Consider the following 6,691-nt stretch of genomic DNA (forward strand, 5'->3'; position numbering starts at 1 on the left):
TACTGCAGATGGTCCAATCTTCAGTCTAGTTTGGGGGACTGCCATCAGAAGACCCAAACATGCACCTCGCCAACTTCGAAGAGGTGTGTCAGAAATTCAAGGTGAATGGAGTTAGCGATGACGCCATTAGGTTAAGGTTGTTCCCATTCTCACTAAGGGAGCGAGCCAAAAGTTGGTTAGTTTCTTTACCAACTCAATCAATCAACACTTGGGAGGAATTGGCCCTAAAATTCCTGTCCAAATTCTTTCCTCCTGCGAAGATTGCCAAGCTGAGAGCTGACATCAACAACTTCACCCAACATGACGACGAATCTCTTTATGAAGCCTGGGAGAGATTCAAGGACTTATTAAGGAAGTGCCCAAACCATGGGATTGAAAAGTGGTTACAAGTGCATAACTTCTATACTGGATTACTGAACAACACCCGAACACTGATAGATGATGCCGCTGGTGGAGCTTTCATGAGGAAAAGTGCTAATGAGGCCTTTGAATTACTTGAAGAAATGGCCATAACTAATCAACAATGGTCAACAGAAAGAGGCCCAACTAAAAAGGTTGCAGATATGCAAGAAGTTGATGCAATCACGAAGTTGACAGCCCAGGTGGAGGCATTAACAAAGTTGGTGACTGCACAAGCCAAACAAGCTCAAGTTGTCTGCAAGTTGTGCGGAGGACCTCATACTACTGACACCTGCCCTATAGATGTCGACAGTTTGCCAATGGAGCAAGCCCACGCCATTGGAAACTATCAGAATAATTATGGTCGTCAGCAGAACTTCCAGAAGCAGTTTCTTAATCAGCAACAACAAGGGTTTTATCCTCAACAAAGCCAACATCAACAATAACATGACTCTAGTGTAGGGTCTAATCCTCCATTAGACATGTTGCTACAATTCATGACAGAGATTAAGTCATCCATTAAGTCTTGGAAAACAAAGTGGAGCAATTGGCTTCTCAAAACACTAACAGGACTCAAGGTAACTTCCCTAGCACTACTGAAGTCAATCCAAAGGAGAATTGTGTTGGAAATTATTTTACCAGGATCTAGATTTACTAACAAGTATGTTGGATTAACAACCTAATATGAATTCTAAAACAATGAAAATAAACACATATAAAGTTAGAAAACCTTACAGTGGGTGCAGCGGAATAATATGACTCCTTTCGTTCAGATCTCTAGCCCTTGATTCCTTTCTGTAGCAGAGCATCACCAAGATCTGAACTTGGATCTTCTTTTCTCCTTCTTTGATGCAGAAATTCCATAGTCTTCCATACTATGATTGAGATACCACTTGATGTGTGTGGGCACTACTCATCACTCAAGGATTTTCGAAAATACAAAGAAGAAAAGAGAGAGAGAAGGTGGCGTGTGAGGCTTTTTCTGAGAGAAACAAAGTGATTAAAGATGTGTATCTTATTTTCCTCAAGCCAACACTTTCTATTTATAGAAAACCCTCTAGGTTTAGGTTAGAATTGTATGGCATTAAAATAATGGAAACTACAAATGGTATTTCTCATGCATAGGGCCGGCCATACAAAGGGTATTGGGCCTCACTTTGTAATTTTCCCATTTTGTTATTTTCCATTCCCATTTTCTCAAAAAAGCCAACCTTTTAAATGCCAATTCTAATTATTTAATAACTTGGAAATAATTATCAAATAATATTGCCATTTAATATATTTATTAATTTAGACATATAAAGTCTCTTAATCAATAAATAAACCTAAAATCTCTTTTCTTTACAATTTTGCCCTTGCTTAGTGAAAATTCATAAAGTAGACATAGTCTAACTTTTAGAATTTTTAATTGATTAATTAAAATCAATTAACTGAGTCTTACAAGCAGTATGGTCTCAACTAGTATGGGGACCATGGGTCTATATAACCGAGCTTCCAATAAGTCGAACCGAATTTACCAAGTAAATTCCCTAACTTATTAATTCCTCATTGAATCCACACTTAGAACTTGGAATTGCACTCTCAGTCATATAGAAACGTTCTATATGTTCCACGATATAGACACGTCATTAGTTATCCATTGTTATAACCCTAATGTGATCAATGATCCTCTATATAGATGATTTACACTGTACAGGGATTAAATTACCGTCACACCCTACAATGTATTTTATCCTTAAAACACTTAACCCTGTATAAATGATATTTCACCTAAGTGAAATGAGATCTCCACCATTTATCTTCGTTTGGTTAAGCTCGAAGGAAATCATCCTTTACTTCTATTTGCCAAATAGAAGCTATAGATTCCATATTTATGTTAGCGCTCCCACTCAATTGCATTACCGTGTTCCCAAAATGTACGTATCACCCTGATACAAAACTAGGCTTAACTAACAAATCAAAGAACACGAGTAACACTCTTGAAATTGAGCCTAACCATATCAGGATTTCGATCATGTGATCTAGGATCAACAGGTGATATTGAATTGAATAGATATTACGGTAAATTTTAACATATCTAATCAAAGTTCAATATCGGTCCCTTCCGATGTATACTCCATACATCCGATACTGGTAAACTTTGCCAATGTCCTGGAAAGGACATAACACTTTTCCAAGGTGTAAGAATACCTATCGCTGATTATACCATGTCAGTCTAAATCCAATGTTCTGAAAAATTAGGGAATAAACTTTTGAACATATAATAAAGATTATATTCCACTGTGCTGACAACACTATAATCTTTAACCAACTCATATGTTCTGGACTTAAAAAGAATTCATACATTATATACATATAATCATGAAATAAATCATGTGAACCATGCAACATAAAATGTTATTTCTGATCTTTATTAATAAGTAAATCTGATTATATGAAATGACTTTTATTTAGGGCATAAAACCCAACAAATTCCCACTTGCACTAATATAAAACAAAAAATGCATTTCAAATAATCATTAACACCTTGATATACCAATCAAGTGTAATAGTAGTAAACTCCTCGTAATAGGATCTGACAGGTTGAATTAACAACAACCTTTTCTTCACTATTACTTTCCCTTAATCACAAAATCCTTGATATTGTGAAATTCCTCTCTATATGTCTGCTTTCTTGGGATACTGGATTCTATACTTTTGGGCAACTACTCTTTGGTTATTCAGGAAGTAACCCTAGTAGTTAAGGCAAGTTGGAACAGTGCCACAAATGTATAGAACTTTCCTTAGACTGAATAAGTATCTTTCCTGCAACTTTTAACATTCTGTCTCTCTCTGGTAGACCAAGAGATTTCAGATAGGTTTTTACACTTCTCCAAAATCGCTACTCCACCCCCAAAGTAATCACCATCTCATCAGCAGACTTTCTAGCACAAAGGCAAGTCTTCAAATCTGATATGGTGTAGTATAAGAGTTTTAAACAAACACCCTTATTGACTAACATATAGTTCCTCTTCTTAATCTTAAAATTTACTTGATTGTCTTCCAATGTTCCTCTCCTGGATTAATCTGATACTTACTCATTACTCCCACTCAACAGCAGGTGTCTGGTCTAAGGCATACTAAAGCATATCTGAGACCTCTCACTGTTGATTTAAGAAATTCTTTCATGGCTTTATCTTCTCTGGAATAGTTGAGACTTTTCCTTAGATAAATAAAATCTATATCTAAGAAGTTGTGAAGCTTCTATAGATTTCCATTGGAAAGAAAATGCATCAGCATCTCACTGCTTGCATTAGAGTAAGTAATTTCCAGGTATACCACAAGCCATAGGTTTAGATAAACTCATACCTATAATACTAGGAACATGAATTTTTGTTAAGTCCATTGAATAGACTTATGAACGAAAATTTCCTTTCATGTCCTTGTAATAGAAAACTTTAGGTTACTCCATGTGAATGGATCAAACTATAGTTCTCTTGACTTTCTTCTTAGTTTCTTATCTTGACAATCCATTACTTGTTTAAACTCACAATGGATTTTAATCACTAGTGTCTTCCAAGTCATAAGAAGGTAAAGTTCCTTGAAACTCTCCCACTACAACAAGGTACCGTGAATTATGTCTAAGAAAACTAAATGGTATAGACCTCTTCAGTTGTGCTAAGACAACAGAGCCAGTGGGATCATCTTGTAAAATAAGATGATAGAACACTTTTGGAATCAAGAAAAAATATCTCCTTTATCTGCTACTTTATTTTCAGACTTAGTCATTTTCTTAGAAAAGTAGTATTTGTTTAAACAAACACTTTCTTATCTAATGACTATGGGATGATCCACCCCTAATCACTTAGAATAGCTAACAAACATGCAAACCAAGGTTAGCAGTTCTAGCTTTTCTTAAGATTTCAATTAGGTCATCCATGAATCTAGTAATGATTTACATTAAGTATACAACCATTACATCATTCTGAAATTTTATTACCATAGAAGGATTTAGGCAACGACTAGTAACTAATCATCAATATGCAACTCGAATTTCTGGGGAGGTAAGTTTGGATATAATTCAAAATCAAATTAATGATCTTTGAACTGCATATCTACTAACTTTTTCTCCACCCCTATCAGTTCGCAAGATCTTTAACCACTTACCATTGCTAGAAATTCATGAAATTTTTCAAACATTTCAAATTTCTTTTGCATAAGGTAAAATCTAGAGTGATCGTTTTAAGAATACAACGAAAACTCATATCCACCCCTGAATGTACATCCATCTGCGAATGAGATGAACTTAATTTCAGTGGATATAGGCATATTAACTGTTTGCAGAGAATGATCTTGTCAAAACCACTATGAACAAGATACAAATGCCTTAGATTTATAAAATATGTGGTTGTATCTTTTGATGACTTAAGTTTAGTTATATCAAAGAGTTCTTAGAATAGTGCAAGTGGATTCTGGTCACAGAATACTAAACTCATACAGTTTGAATCCATTGAAAGAAAATGGTTATGAAACACTTGTGAAAGTGTAACTGTATAATTAGTAATTCTTTCTTGGACCACCACTACTAATCTAACTTTATGATTTGCCTATACAAGTAGGAGATATCTAAGATTGAGGATTTATATCATTTAGGGATAGAATTCCGGGAATATAATCATATGCGTCATCTAATTTCTTAAGAGAAAATAAGACTTTATATGATTTATAGACCATTCATCCAATGATATGTCATTAAGCTAATTCAAAATGAATAAGCTAAGAGGAATTAGGATAATTTCGTTTTAAATAAGAATCCAACGATGCTCCGATTAGCGAGAGTCAAAGTAATCTTATTTATACAATCTTCTTGTTTCATATTGTAAAATACTAGTCTAAGGTGTCATCAATTGATGAACAGCTAGATGTTGCATATACAATATTTATCTTTCGAGATCTAACACTATTATGTTAGTCTAATGGTGAAAATCCATTAGGGATTTATCTCATTAGAAAAACAAATCAAGTTAGACCAACAATGAAGATTCGAAATTAAACTACAATTTAATAACAGAAAATAACATGGTTCAATACAAATTCATACACAATTCAGAAATTATGAAGCACATAGCAAGTAGGAATGACAAGTGAAAATACTAAAACACACAATCCTAAATAATTTCCAAGGTTTTCAACAAACTGATATCAGTGTCCCGTTTAGGCGAGAGTCCAAGCTATCATTCATTGAATAGAGTTGTCAGCTCATCTAAAATGTCAAACATTCTAGCAACCTTTTATTCGATCAAGATTGAAATCCGCGTTGTCCCGTTTAGGCGAGAGTCAAGGCTATTCTATCTTATGAGCTTCCACCATTGTTTCATATTATTGCAAGTCTTATACAGTCGCCACCATTAGGGTGGTCATAAACTATATAAAAAAAAACTTACAAGATTACTTATCTTTCGAGATTAAACGGTGCTAACTTGCTAATGAACGTTCCTCCATTAGGGAGGATTACTCACTAAAACAATAGCTATGTAAAACCAACAATGGAGATCAAATATCCTTATAATAATAAAGCTCATTATTTAATGAAGGGTTGTATTTTCTTCTAATATTTATTTTAATCCATTTATTTTAAATATATATTTATTTAATTAAAATTTCCAATTTAGAATGAAAAATTCAAAATATGAATTTTAATTTAATATTTATAAATTATACTTAGATAGATAAATAACGTGAATTATTTCCATCTTAGTAATAATTTCCATAAATATTTAAAAAATTATTCAATTTAAGTTGTTTTAATTTGAATTAATTTACAACTCAAATTTAATTTTCTATAAATATATATTGCATTTTCGAAAATGCTTTAAAATAAAATAAAATAAATCCTGGAAAATTACTCTAATTTTATGTATTAATTAATTTTCAACAAAAAATATAATTTTCCTATTTTATTAAATATCTAAGAAAAATTTCAAATATTTAAGTATCATGATTAAAAAAATCAACTTAAATATTAATTTTCTATTTAATTAAATACACTAGAAAAATACTTCAAGCAAAACAGGTAATATCTATCTAGACTTTCATGACTAATTAATCCAATTTCTAATTATAATATATTTTAGTTCATTTATTTTAATTAACCATTAAATGAAAAAGTCATTGATTTAAGTTGGTCCAAAATTAAATAAATAATTTTCAACTTTAATCTAGTTTTCAAATAAAATTCGAAAATTCTGCATTAAAGAAATGCAATTTCAAAATTTTGGGAAATGATTAATAAAATAAAATAAAATATATTTTG

General features: G+C 32.4%; 1 non-coding gene across 1 annotated transcript; it reads right to left on the reverse strand.

Annotated features, from left to right (window-relative positions):
• Nucleotides 1-266: 266 nt before the first annotated feature.
• LOC133033813 (small nucleolar RNA R71) lies at nt 267-373 on the reverse strand. Its single transcript, XR_009685875.1, has one exon. It is a non-coding gene; the product is annotated as a small nucleolar RNA R71 (small nucleolar RNA).
• Nucleotides 374-6,691: the final 6,318 nt, after the last annotated feature.

This window comes from Cannabis sativa, chromosome 1, assembly GCF_029168945.1.
Source record: "Cannabis sativa cultivar Pink pepper isolate KNU-18-1 chromosome 1, ASM2916894v1, whole genome shotgun sequence".
NCBI classification, from domain to species: Eukaryota; Viridiplantae; Streptophyta; class Magnoliopsida; order Rosales; family Cannabaceae; genus Cannabis; species Cannabis sativa.